General features: G+C 33.9%; 2 long non-coding RNA genes across 2 annotated transcripts; both read right to left on the bottom strand.

Moving 5' to 3' along the window:
• Positions 1–436: 436 nt before the first annotated feature.
• On the bottom strand, positions 437–3,558 carry LOC124441148. The gene is made up of 3 exons (XR_006946889.1): positions 3,401–3,558; positions 1,298–1,403; positions 437–831 (listed from the first exon to the last, which is right to left on the bottom strand). It is a non-coding gene; the product is annotated as an uncharacterized LOC124441148 (long non-coding RNA).
• A 2,876-nt stretch (positions 3,559–6,434) lies between these two features.
• LOC124441153 lies at positions 6,435–11,787 on the bottom strand. The gene is made up of 3 exons (XR_006946890.1): positions 11,580–11,787; positions 9,099–9,788; positions 6,435–6,853 (listed from the first exon to the last, which is right to left on the bottom strand). It is a non-coding gene; the product is annotated as an uncharacterized LOC124441153 (long non-coding RNA).
• Between the last annotated feature and the right edge of the window lie 2,320 nt (positions 11,788–14,107).

Below are 14,107 nucleotides of genomic sequence, written 5' to 3'. Positions count from 1 at the left end.
TTATTCACTTCGCACTGAAGATGGCATAAAGTATGCCGAAACATGTTTGCTTTAAACAAATTTGTCGTTTATTTTAAATGTGTTATAACCATTGTGCTCTTACGAAATTATGGAGAGGGTTATTAATAATGCTACATTAATTAATTGTCAATTAGTAACACAAGGTGTAGACAAACATTACAGGCCCTTGAAAGCTTCCGTTTTGAAACAGAATGCGTTTTCAAATTGTTTGCATCTCACGCTAATTTATCAGTTTCCGTTTTGAAACAGAATGCGTTTTCAATTGGTTTGCATTTCACGCTAATTTATCAGTTTCCGTTTTGAAACAGAATGCGTTTTCAATTGGTTTGCATTTCACGCTAATTTATCAGTTTCCGTTTTGAAACAGAATGCGTTTTCAAATGGTTTGCATTTCACGCTAATTTATCAATGGTTGTTTTTACGATAATAAAGTAAATATTTATTTCTTTTGTTTTAAATACATTCGGCTCCTGTAAAATGCAACGTTTTAAAACGGACCTGAAAGTTGGTAACTAGTACATTCATATTTACATTTCTTCTTGTGTTGACTGAACATTCAACACAAAATCATCCCACGCTTCCATGGAATATCCATATTCTCTTATCAAATCCAAGACATGAGGTAAAAAATCAAATTCTTCAACCAGAGTCTCTTGTATGGAACGACGTCTTCTACAATTTTCTATTTCTGCCGTCTCTTCTCCAAGACGATCTTGAACATTTAGTTCACCATTGGTTACGTCACGCTCCCCATGTTCCAACCTTCTCTTGTTGTTTAATTTCTTGCAAAGCTTGCAACCCATGTCTATGCTGGTATAAAATGAAGATAAAAAGTCTTTATGCAAGCCTTAAAATATTCACAATTTTAATTTATAATTATTATACTGGGTGAAATAAAATAATTGTTTAAGATCTGCAATTTTATCTACATTTCTATGTAGTCAGTCTGACGTTCACACTGAAAATGATATTGGACGATGCGTGAACACAAAAAATTTGCATAATCCTTACAGATACTATTTGGAAATGCTTAGGTTGTCTGTAAGATAAAAATCAAATTTTAAACATTATCGATTAACTTTTAATTTCCAAAAGCGAAAAAACAGACAAGATTAGTTCAAAATGCTCGGAAACACGATCCAGCAGAAAAAATGCCGAAATGAATGAAACTTGTTTCATACTATCATTGACGACGCGTTGTTGAAATGGATGGTTCGAATCGTAAGAATAGCAAAATATTTCATAGTGTAAAATAAAATAGATAAGTCATATTTACCTTTTCTTTTAAAGCCAAGTTAACCACGTAAAGAAATATACAAGAATCAAGTCAACTAGTCAAGTCTCCAGTTTTACACGCTACAGTTTGACTGTCAATGCTTTCTCTGCAGGGTTAAGAAATGTATATATGCATAATGCACGATGTATCATCTTTAATCTTATTGGTGGAAGGTTAGTAAAACTTAGTATTATTGCAAAATCTGTCATCAGTCACTAACGAAAAGCTGACAGGCAAGCTCATTAAAAATAACTTCACTGTGTCTCACAAATTTCTCCCAACGTCGATCGATACATTGAGGAAGAATTACCGGTTACTTATGCCGTATGCGGAAGGTTTTGTCAACAACATCACGACAAAGTAGACTTTCAAGCTAAAATTTTGTTGCTTTTTGTTTATGGTAGCGTATCTACGTCTATTTAATCTGAAAATAAAGTTGTTTAGTTGCATTAGAATGAAGCAAATGCTGATGTTCAATGTGCGATAGGCTTTGGTAAAGTTGGCAAAGATGCTTGAACAGACGGCGGTCAAGCATAAGTTGTAGTTGCTTCTCACTGCAGCTTTTGTCATGTCGAAATACTGGATACTTTCTATTTAATTTTATCAACAATGTTTGTCTGAATCATTTAATACTTGGGAACATGCATGCTTCACTGAATTCGACTTAACGTTTCATGAAATAACTCGATGTTTGTAATAGTTCAATTTCAAAGACTCGTGAAATAAAACAATTTCATTTTGTATGGCAATAATCTACCTTCAGTTATAATCAGGGCAAATAGTAATTTTTCTAGTATTGTCTGATTGCTGTTGATTTGTATTTACAGCAGCCTTCTAAACAGGATGTTCAAACTTTGATAACTTTTGCCATGGTTTTGGAACTACCATTTGGCACATTACACTTTAGTTGTACTGAGCATATGTAAGGTTTATGAAGGAAAGTCATGGTGCTATGTTATAGGACGACTGCGTGTTAGCAAAAGCCATCTTAACACAAAATTACATAATTATTTGCACATTTAACATCAGTATTTGCTTGTTTCAAATGCGCATAAAGAACTTTATTTTCATATTTAATGAACGTAGAAACACAGTCCACAACGAAAAGCAACAAATTTTTAGCAAGAAACCTTCCACAACGACAAGCGTAATTTCGTCCAATTTTGTGAGACATAGTGCTTTAGCCAATGATAACTTTTGCAATGTTATAATTATTACTGGTACAATTCAAATTATCGCAATCTCTTAGTTTGTTCTTTGCCACAAGTTGTTGAACAAGGTCAGTTTTTCGAAATTTTCAGATGCAGAAGACTCCTGAGAACCTTTGTATTCAAAAGAACTGTCGTCTTAAATCGTCTTTATTGACTTGAAAAGGCAACAAGAAAAGATCACCGATTTTCGCTTAAGCACGGGTCAAACGTCGTGCTTTTCATGTGCCGAACCTAATTCATATTTGGTACGGCAAAGAACGACGTGGCTCGACATCGATTCAAAAGTCGAACTTAATTTGTCGAATTTTGCGCATGATCACAACGATCACATTCGCAAAAAAATTTTGCAATATGCAAATTAACCTATTAATCTAGGGTCGCACGACACTATTCTTACGTACGTTTTAATATGCAAATAAGGGAATTAAGACACTTGCTGGGCTACTTGCTGTTTACCCACCATTTAACTTGTCCACCACCTTTACATCATTAAACTTACTGTAAATTTAGGGGTCGCACGACGCTTTTCGTACGCGTTATTTACCAGATAGTTTGTGAAAATTCATTAAATGTTTCAATATTTTATAGCAGATGAAAAATACCTCAATTTCAATTATTGCATGCAAAGTATCTACGAGGCATAACGGTTATGCCTCGTAGCTACGGTACATACGGCATAACGGTACATAAGAAATACATCCAAACCTTTGCACAACAACTATTAAACAAGAAATTTAAAACATTCTGTTCAACACACCATGTATAACAACAATAAACTAAAATTATTACCACTCGCTTTAGTGAGGATCGATCGTCATTTAAGGTCGGAGATTTACATTCAATTGAAATTTATTTTCAACATAAGTAAAATAAAATAAATAAGCTTTCTTACCTCTCACAGCAACCTCTCTTCTGAAGTAGAAATCTCATACACTTGACAAAGTAGGTCTGACTCTGACGAATTACAATGAGAAATACTCTCTCGCCCCAGATGTGGGTCGCCCACCGCAGATGACGGATTACAACGAGAAATACTCTCTCCTGGTATATGAGAGTCGCACACCGCAGCCACACAAGTCAGAGCAACTACAGTCAGAGCAACTACAGTCAGAGCAACTACAGTCAGAGCAACTACAGTCAGAACAACTACAAACAGTATTATTTTCAGCCGCATCGACAGTCACAGAATAGTGGGCGTACATAAACAGTTACAAGAACCAATCAAAACCTTGTGATTTCATCACCCAACGAAAATTCTGACTGCTTCGAGCTCATGACATCGTCAGACATCACTTACGCTTTGACTTTCGTAATGGAAACATCTCCCAACCAAGGGTCAAAACAAGCTCTGAACAGAAGCAGTATGAAGTACATCAGATGAACACGAAACAACACTGTTTCATAAAACTAGTAATGTTTATTTTTATTGTTGCTTTGTCCATTTGCAATGTCGATAAAATCATAAAGATTCTATCGTTTTGTGAACTTTTGTAATTTTACAGTGAACATCTTAATACACTTCCGCGTTTGAAATTTCAAATATTCTCAGTTTCATTTGATGATATATAAAGTTAGAAAGTAGCAATAGAATTTTTCAACGAACTTCACAGACTGTATAAGTTCTGATAAACGGCAAAGGTGAACGTCGAGATTAAGTTAACATGAAATTTAACTTCACTTCAACGACTACACATTTACAATAGTTTCGCGAAGGTCCAATTCATCTCAAGTTAAATATTTGAGGCTGTATTTTAACCATAATGGACCTTAAATAAATTTTCTCTCGAAATACTGACAATGAAACATTGATTTCTAATAGTCACATGAAAGATTGATATCTGTGTTGGGTTTGAATATAATTGAAGTTAACTAAATGCAGTTCAAGTCAACTGCAGGGTTGTGTATGATAAAAATAAAACACAGCAAGTTTTAAAACAAACCACAATCATTTATGCTTCATCATGTTTTTCTTCATCATCAGGATTATCATCATCACCATCAACTTCTGCATTTTGACGTTCAAGTTTTCCCAGTTCCTTTGCAAAGTCTGCTTCATCCATATCTGTGACAACCTTTGGCTGAACAAATAAAAATGATAATCAATGGTAGAAATTTATTGCTTTAATTTATCATTTGAAATCAACAAATTTCTTGCATGAATGCAAAGTCATGGCAATAGGATTTACAACTACATTTCAACCTCTAACCTTGATAGGCATGTATCCGACATAATGAGAAGAACTGACAAAATAAACACAAAAGTAGATTGCTAAGCTCTTGGTCAGTAATGATCAAGGTTAAAAATCTGTGGGTAAAGTGAAGGTTCGAATCAACAATTGACTTGTAATGTGCAAATCACACAATGACTTGCAAGGATGGTATGGGGGAGGTATGTAGATAATATGGTGATTGCATGAGGATAATATATAGTGATGGTACTAGGTTGATATGGTATGGTAGGAGGTTCACATGGTGGTAGTACAAAGATGATGATTTGAGGATGATATGGTATGATATGAGGATCACATGGTGGTAGTACAAAGATGATGTGGTGATGGTTTGAGGATGATATGGTATGGTATGAAGTTCACATGGTGGTAGTACAAAGATGATATAAAGATGATAACAAGATGTTAAGAGCATAATATGCACATGGAATAAAATGATACAGAGATTGATAACAGAAAGTTTGAGGGATGGTACTTTATACTTAGAACAAATGTACCTTTCTTGTTCATAATGACTTCTTCAATGGTTTTGATTGAAGTTTCTAAAGCTTTTAAACCTTCTTCTCAATTCATTGTTGTTGTCATGACAACATAGGTAGGTGGTGAAATACGATTTATCTTAAAGAACAAGACAATTTATTCGTAAATAATCGCTGTGCTCTGTACAATCTTAACTTTAATTTTACAAACAAAATTTCCTAAACATACATACAAAAACATACAGAAAATAAACATTTGAACATATTTATTCATACTTGACACAAACCTTATGCGATCAAGCACAGAATGAATGTATTGCTTCTACTTTTTCTTCGTTTGGTTCAGTTTTTTTCACGTTAACATTTCCAAGTTTAACACAAATAACTAAAATATTCCTCAAAATGGCGGCTAAAATTGTTGTCATAAGACATGATGAACAACGAAATGACACAGAGTGGATAACGTTTTATTTACAATAAACAGAGAAAGACAAAGAAAATAAACTCAAAGTTTCGAAATTTCAAAATATTCATGCTCGCTTGCGTCAAAAGTTCACAAAAATGGCAAAAAGTTCATATTACATCTAATTTTTAAAATCGGAAGTTAACGGATTAATTCGGAAAGTTTCGGAAAACCTCGGAAATTTTTGAAAACTTTCGGAAGTATTCGGAAAACATCGGATTACCTTAAAATCGTCGTTGTTTTGAAAGAACTGTCAAGCTATGAAGATTTTCTTTTCATTGAACTATGATTTATCTATACATTCTTTATGAAAATGATGAAAATACAAAAATGCATAATATTTAGAAAAGTTCACAAAAAGTTCACAAACTTTAAATGTTCATGAAATGTTCATGAAGAGAGCATAAAGCTCACAAATCTGTGAACTTTTTTCACGATCTGGCAACACTGAGTCTAGCACATTGCTAAAAGAGCATTTAACATAACATTTCTTGACTAAAAGAAATATAACTGCATTTATAATAAGCAGAGAATGTAGACTCCACAATTGTAAAGTTATCTTAAAGTTCACTTTTTAATTATAAATGTAAAGGCATGGCAGTAGGATTCACAAGAACATTTCAACCCTCTGACCTTTGTTGGCTTGCCAGCATAATGAGAAGAACTGACAAAATAAACACAAAGTAGTTTGCTAAACTCTTGTTGATGAATGATCAAATATGTTTACGTAAAAGCACAATTAAAATAAACTGAATATATAAAACAAACTTTTTTATTACAGACATGTTTCGGCAAACTTATGCCATCATCAGTGCAAATGAATGTGTTACTTAAAGGTGATATTTAAATATACAAATAGAGATAAACGTCTTACAGTTAATTGAAATCAGGATAGTAAAACTATAAAACATATAAGGTTAGTGGTTGTTTTTAAATATGAAGGTTCTAATACATCAGGCCAAAGTCAATTTAAAGTTCTTCTGGTATGTAAGGCGAACAATTGAATTCTTCAATACGGCTCTCTGGTATGAGATAACCTCCAGTACCATTTCCCATTTCCGCTCTCACTTCTCCAAGACGATCTTGAAAGTTTTCCTCACCATTGCTTTGGTTATTTTGCTCATTTTCTGAACGTGTCTTGATTTTCGAAGTTTTAGCACGCAAATTATCCATGGCTATGTTTGTATAAAATGAAGATAAGACGTCATTATTCACGGAACTTTTCCATACAATACACTACTTTAAAAGTTAAGTGGTATTGCTTAAAATTTGATTTCAATCTTACAGACAACCAAAGTATTTCATACACGATCGTGTAACAAGTATAAGAAAGAGGGATTCTGAGACAAGTGGTGCCTTTAATTCGTTGCATTGCTGCAAATTTCGTTGTACTATTTGACAACAACTATTACAAGACGCAAATATAATCAAACATTTTTCTGGCCGAGTAAGCGCCTAGTTATATCAAATAAGTATTTTTGTTAGATTCCCAAGAATCGCAAAATAAATAAAGCAGCGTAGAAAATTGCATGCAAGTATTAACATAGCCCCCAACAGAAGTGAGAATAGATTCAAATAGACAATTGAATATTCCTATCTTATGTCGTGAGGGCTTGAGCGCAAAATTTTGGAGTTAAATTTGGGATAATTTTCAACTGTACAGAAAAGGTATGAAACAAGATCAAAGCATGGCAGCTAAAATTAATGAACATTCGATACACTATGCATAAGGCCAAAATTCAGCAATTTAAAAATTTACATGATGTTGAACTGAATTGAACATAACGTCAGAAAAGCCTAAACTAGCTTGTACTATCCATTAGAAATCCAAACCATGCAATTTTGTAAAAATTCACTAACAAACCTAAAAATGCAATAAGTATAAACATAAACTACTCTTTGAAAATTGAAAAAACCCGCAATTTTGTACAAATTCAGTAAGTATACTAATAATAAACCAAAACATATCTCGTAGCTTTAGCTAAATAAGGACTAACAAAATTTAGCTCAAGTAAAAGTATGTGTTCTCTTGTAAACAAAGTACCTGTTCTTGAGAAATCACAAAAAGGAAAAACAGGAATAAAAAATTGCTTTTATTCCTTGAGTAACTCATAAACTTGTGGTCTTTTGCGAACTAACAAGGTTATTCCTTGAGTAACTCATACACATGTGGTCTTGTGCAAACTAACAAGGTTATTCCTTGAGTAACTCATACACATGTGGTCTTGTGCAAACTAACAAGGTTATTCCTTGAGTAACTCATACACTTGTGGTCTTGTGAACTAACAAGGTTATTCCTTGAGTAAAGTGCAAACTAACAAGGTTAGAGTAACTCATACACTTGTGGTCTTGTGCAAACTAACAAGGTTATTCTTTGAGTAACTCATACACTTGTGGTCTTGTGCAAACTAACAAGGTTATTCTTTGAGTAACTCATACACTTGTGGTCTTGTGCAAACTAACAAGGTTATTCTTTGAGTAACTCATACACTTGTGGTCTTGTGCAAACTAACAAGGTTATTCTTTGAGTAACTCATACACTTGTGGTCTTGTGCAAACTAACAAGGTTATTCTTTGAGTAACTCATACACTTGTGGTCTTGTGCAAACTAACAAGGTTATTCTTTGAGTAACTCATACACTTGTGGTCTTGTGCAAACTAACAAGGTTATTCTTTGAGTAACTCATACACTTGTGGTCTTGTGCAAACTAACAAGGTTATTCTTTGAGTAACTCATACACTTGTGGTCTTGTGCAAACTAACAAGGTATCAAGTATGTGAAGTATATGTGGGAGTCAAGAAGTATATGATGGGAGACACAATTCAACAGAAAACAGCCAAAAGCGCGTATGATCTATTGTCTAGTGGTGTAAGTGATCACGGCCAGGTGGTATCGTATAAAATATTCCATCGAATTATATTTTGCATGTGTTTATGCATGGACAACCAATTATTATTGGCCTGTGACAACCAATCAAATTCATGCATAACAATAAACCAATAGACAACCAGCTCAGGTAACTCGAAGCGCGCATTGTTTTGTGGTCTTAAGTTGCACGACATGCAAGCAAACTTTCGTTATTTTAGACAAAAATGCAAAATCTATACTGACTGTGGCAAAGTAAACTGTGAAATGTCGTAATTTTTGGGAAAATTGGGCGACATTTCAGTGCCCGTCAGATAGCTCGAAAATCTGACATTTATTCATAATTTTTTTGAGCATTGTAAATTTATCCTGAAATTATAACCCAACTTTAGCTCAATGGCAAACAAGAAATTTCAAACATTCTGTATGATACACCATGTATAATAATAATAAACTTAAATTATTAGTGAGATGATTTAACAATGATGGAGCAAAACATGAAAGCTATAAACGACACTGAAATTAGTGAATGTAAAACACACCAACACACAAACCTCTTCTGCTGAAGCCAAGTTAGCCACGAAGGTAAAAATGTACTAATCAAGTTGAAAGTCTTGTTTGAATGTTGAACTTTGTTCACGATCTGGCAACACTGGTACTTTAGTTTAGTACTCGTCCGATAAGTCCAAAATTGCTACTTTTATAACCAAGAAATTAACAAACAAAATTAACACGGAAAAAATGATGTTGTCATAATGATCCGCGGAGGAGTTGTGGGTTAGAAGCGTTTGTTTGGTCACCTGACTAAGACGTTGCCAAATTACCATTGGGTAATTTATGGTCACCTACTGGACGACCATCACCTGTAATTGGACTTTCGATGTAATCGCACTTCTCTATGTCCGAAAATAGTTCTTGCTTATGGAACCTTCATGGTCTATATTTCCAGCCATAAAGTATCGAGTAACAGTTACAAAGTCTCGTGTGTTGCGTCAAGGTGAGACAGAATAAACGAGAGTGGATTTTCTCCTTCACTTTTCATGATCTCTTTTTCAACCAACTCATTCGACATGTAAAGCAAGCTCACAATATCGTACATATCAGTTCTAGCGAAAGAACTTCGCTCAGGTCTTTTTTGGAGCATAGCAATGATCGTTTGGTTGTATTGTGGTACAGCATTATTCTTTTGTGGATAAATGCAGTAGACGTCTCTCATCGTTAATTTTGATAAACAAGGAGGCATTCTAAAGAACATCATAGAAACTCTTACAAAAATAACATCAGTTAAAAGCATTTCAGAAAATGAATTACATAATTAGAAACCTTTCAAATATTTAAAGCGAAAACGTCGATACGTTCACATTCACAATGGCTACCTAGGTAAACGTTTATTTATTTGCATTAAAATTCCTTCAAAGCTTATGAAGAAATCACTTTGACGGTTTCACGACATTGAATCTAGCGGACAAATTTATATTTTTAATGGTTTGCATATTATGATACAAACATGACACTTTCAATGCGAAGCTAGTATACAGTTGATTTCATGTTTTTATTTTGAGCAACGTTGGCAATCATCGAACAGATTTGCAAATTTGATCGAGAACTTTCAAGAAACATAAGCACTTTTGAACCAACTTGAAAGTATGACGCGAAAAAGTTGAGATAAATCGAATGTAACATGCTCCAATGAACCACAGTTATGAGGAAGAGTTGAACACTTGTGCTATGTGGCTACATCTTTGATAATCTAATACCAAAGATGAATTATTACTGTCAACAAATTTATAGTGTATGATACACAAGCTAGAAGGTAATTTCTGATCCCTAATTAATGGCGACTTTGAAAGTTTTTGAAACGATAAATTTACACTAAATTGTTTGCACTCAAGGGAACTTTAAATTCCTTTGTCATTAAAGTGTGCTACATATTTGTTACAATGAAGGCAAAGGAGCCAATACATACTTCAAAACTTATCACACGATTGTCACTTAAGCGTGACTTAAATATTATAAAACATGTTTCGATGTTTAAAGTGTTCAGGAAATTGACGCCTCCTGGTTATAACTGGTTTAAATATTTTCATGTTTCACATAAGTACATGTTTGTTCGTCTATGTTTCGACACAGCGCATGAAACCGGTCAAAAAATAGATGTTTGAAGCTATTGACGACGACTTAGCACAATTTCCTTTGTATGATGAAAACTGTCAAAATTATACCCAAATGCGTTGAACATAGTTGCATTTACATATAAATATTTCTTTGGTTTCGCTTTTATTATTAGAACGAAACGTATACTGTGACGTCGTATTCATCAAAATTTACAAAATTCCATTCTAACGTTAATTCAAACTGTTTACTTACTTTAAAAGAAAGATAACAGCTTGTATTTGACAATTTTTCTATAACTACGAACTGAACGACATTGAATCTAGCGAACAAATCTATATTTTTAGTGGTTTGCATATTATGATACAAACATGACACTTTCAATGCGAAGCTGTTATACAGTTGATTTCATGTTTTTATTTTGAGTAACGTTGGCAATCATCGAACAGATTTGCAAATTTGATCGGGAACTTTCGAGAAACATAAGCACTTTTGAACCAACTTGAAAGTTTGACGCGAAAAAATAAATGGAATGTATCATGGAATGTAACATGCTCCAATGCACTATAGTTATAAGGAAGAGTTGAACACTTGTGCTATGTGGCTACATCTTTGTTAACCTAATACCAAAGAATGAGTTATTACTGTCAACAAATTTATAGTGTATGATAAACAAGCTAGAAGGTAATTTCTGATCCATATTTAATGACGACTTTTAAAGTTTTAAAACGATAAATTTACACTAAATTGTTTGCACTTAAGGGAACTTCGCGAAAACCCTCGCGAAAATTTGACGACGTCTTAGACGAAACGTCGTGTTTGCTAAATCAATCTATTATCTTAAGTTACGTAGGGTTAGGATTGTAAGAATAGCAAATTATTTTATTACCTAGTGTAAAATAAAATAGATAAGTCATATTTACCTTTTCTTTTAAAGCCAAGTTAGCCACGTAAAGAAATATACAAGAATCAAATCAACTAGTCAAGTCTCCAGTTTTACACGTTTTATACGCTTTTCGCTTTAGAGGGCAACTTTTTGTGATGTGATCCTCTCCTCTATTTAGGCTTTCACTGCTTCTTGACACTTCCTGTAGGGTTTCTTATTAAGACCTAATTCCACCAATAAGATTAAAGATAATACATCATAAACAAGGAATGAATACAAGAATGACAATCATTTCTAAAAGATGCGCACGCACACAGTGTTTCAATAATTGCATGATTGCTTTTTGAGCTCATGACAAAAATATCAAACACGCCGCTTGTCACGAATGACATTTTGCTAAGCACATAGCTCTCGTGTGCGCCGGGCTTTACACAATACCGGCCGAGTGAGCGCCTAGTTATATGAAATAAGTATTTTTGTAGCATTCCCAAGAATCGCAAAATAAATAAAGCAGCGTAGAAAATTGCATGCAAGTATGAACATAGCCCCCAACAGAAGTGACAATAGATTCAAATAGACAATTGAATATTCCTATCCTCTTATGTCGTGAGGGTTTGGGGGCAAAATTTTGGAGTTAAATTTGGGATAATTTTCAACTGTATAAAAAAGGTATGAAACAAGATGAAAGCATGGCAGCTAAAATTAATGAACATTCGATACACTATGCATAAGGTCAAAATTCAGCAATTTAAAAAGTTATATGATGTTGAACTGTATTGAACATAACGTCAGAAAAGCCTAAACTAGCTTGTACTATCCATTAGAAATCCAAACCATGCAATTTTGTACAAATTCACTAACAACCTAAAAAATGCAATAAGTATAAACCTAAACTACTCTTTGAAAGTCGAAAAAAACCCGCAATTTCGTACAAATTCAGTAAGTATACTAATAATAAACGAAAACATATCTTGTAACTTTAGCTAAATAAAGAGTAACAAAATTTAGCTCGAGTAAAAGTATGCGTTCTCTTGTAAACAAAGTACCTGTTCTTGAGAAACCACAAAGAAGAAAAATAGGAATGAAAAATTGCTTTATTCCTTGAGTAACTCATACACTTGTGGTCTTGTGCAAACTAACAAGGTTATTCCTTGAGTAACTCATACACTTGTGGTCTTGTGCAAACTAACAAGGTTATTCCTTGAGTAACTCATACACTTGTGGTCTTGTGCAAACTAATAAGGTTATTCCTTGAGTGACTCATACACTTGTAGTCTTGTGCAAACTAACAAGGTTATTCCTTGAGTAACTCATACACTTGTGGTCTTGTGCAAACTAACAAGGTTATTCTTTCAGTAACTCATACACTTGTGGTCTTGTGCAAACTAACAAGGTTATTCCTTGAGTAACTCATTCACTTGTGGTCTTGTGCAAACTAACAAGGTTATTCCTTGAGTAACTCATACACTTGTGGTCTTGTGCAAACTAACAAGGTTATTCCTTGAGTAACTCATACACTTGTAGTCTTGTGCAAACTAACAAGGTTATTCCTTGAGTAACTCATACACTTGTGGTCTTGTACAAACTAACAAGGTTATTCCTTGAGTAACTCATACACTTGTGGTCTTGTACAAACTAACAAGGTATCAAGTATGTGAAGTATATGTGGGAGTCAAGAAGTATATGACGGGAGACACAATTCAACAGAAAACAGCCAAAAGCGCGCATGATCTATTGTCTAGTGGTGTAAGTGGTCACTGCCAGGTGGTATCGTATAAAATATTCCATCGTATTATATTTTGCATGTGTTTATGCATGGACAACAATGGAAAATCTATATTATGTTGTTTCTTGCCGCCTTTCAAAGTCAGTTTAGACAACTAAAGACGACATTTTGTTTGAGGTATTAAATACGGGCATCAAGAAGCATTCTGTCTCCGAAATTTTAGGAAAAATTGCTTTATTAAATCACAATGAAGGTGATATTGTTCAACATCCAGCGGCGTCAAGTCAAAGAACAAACTGAAAGATTGTATCGACTTAAATGGTACGAGATGGTTAATAAAATTTAGTATCATTGCAAAAATCTATCATCGGTTATAAGCGAAAAGCTGACACACAAGCCCATTGAAAATAACTGCATTGTGTCTCACAAATTTCTCCCATCGTCGACCCAAACAAATGAAGGATACCGGTTACTTATGCGGAAGGTTTTGTCAACAACATCACGACAAAGAAGACTTTCAAGCTAAAATTTTGTTGCTTTTTTTTAATGGTAGCGTATCTATATCTATGTAATCTGAAAATAAAGTTGTTTAGTTGCATTTGAATGAAGCAAATGCTGATGTTCAATGTACGATAAACTTTGCAAAAGTTGGCAGATGCTTGCATTGACGACGGTCAAGCATATGTTGTAGTTCCTTCTCACTGCAGCTTTTGTCGTGTCAAAATACTGGATACTTTTCTATTTGATTTTTTCAACAATATTTGTCTGAAACATTTAGTACTTGGGAACATGCATGCTTCACTGAATTCGACTTAATGTTTCATGAAATAACTCGATGT

Source organism: Xenia sp. Carnegie-2017, unplaced genomic scaffold (assembly GCF_021976095.1).
Source record: "Xenia sp. Carnegie-2017 unplaced genomic scaffold, XeniaSp_v1 HiC_scaffold_1, whole genome shotgun sequence".
In the NCBI taxonomy this organism is placed as follows: Eukaryota; Metazoa; Cnidaria; class Anthozoa; order Malacalcyonacea; family Xeniidae; genus Xenia; species Xenia sp. Carnegie-2017.
The sequence above is the reverse complement of the archived record's forward strand: the minus strand, read 5'-3'. Positions and strand labels throughout refer to the sequence as shown.